Genomic DNA, 441 nt, shown 5'->3' on the forward strand with positions numbered 1-441 from the left:
CTCATGATCATCAACCTACAAAAAAAATAAAATAACAAAAGAAAATATATAAAATATATCATTGGGTTGCCTCCCAACAAGCGCTTCTTTAATGTCAGTAGCTTGACAGAGGATTCTCATGGAGCCTCACAGATACTCAGAGCCATGTTGGAACCTCCCAACACCAAACTTAGAGTTTGAATGTGGGGGTTCAACACCAAACTTAGAAGTTGGTTGTGGCCTCCCAACACCAAACTTAGAGTTTGACTGTGGGGGCTCTGTTTGGCTCTGCTTTGAGAGAAGCTCTTCATGCTTCCTCTCCATGATGACAGAGGGATATCCTTGGGCCTTAAACACCAAGGATTCTTCATTCACTTGAATGATCAACTCTCCTCCATCAACATCAATCACAGCCTTTGATGTGGCTAGGAAGGGTCTGCCAAGGATGATGGATTCATCCAT

Source organism: Arachis duranensis, chromosome 6 (genome assembly GCF_000817695.3).
Source record: "Arachis duranensis cultivar V14167 chromosome 6, aradu.V14167.gnm2.J7QH, whole genome shotgun sequence".
NCBI lineage: Eukaryota > Viridiplantae > Streptophyta > Magnoliopsida > Fabales > Fabaceae > Arachis > Arachis duranensis.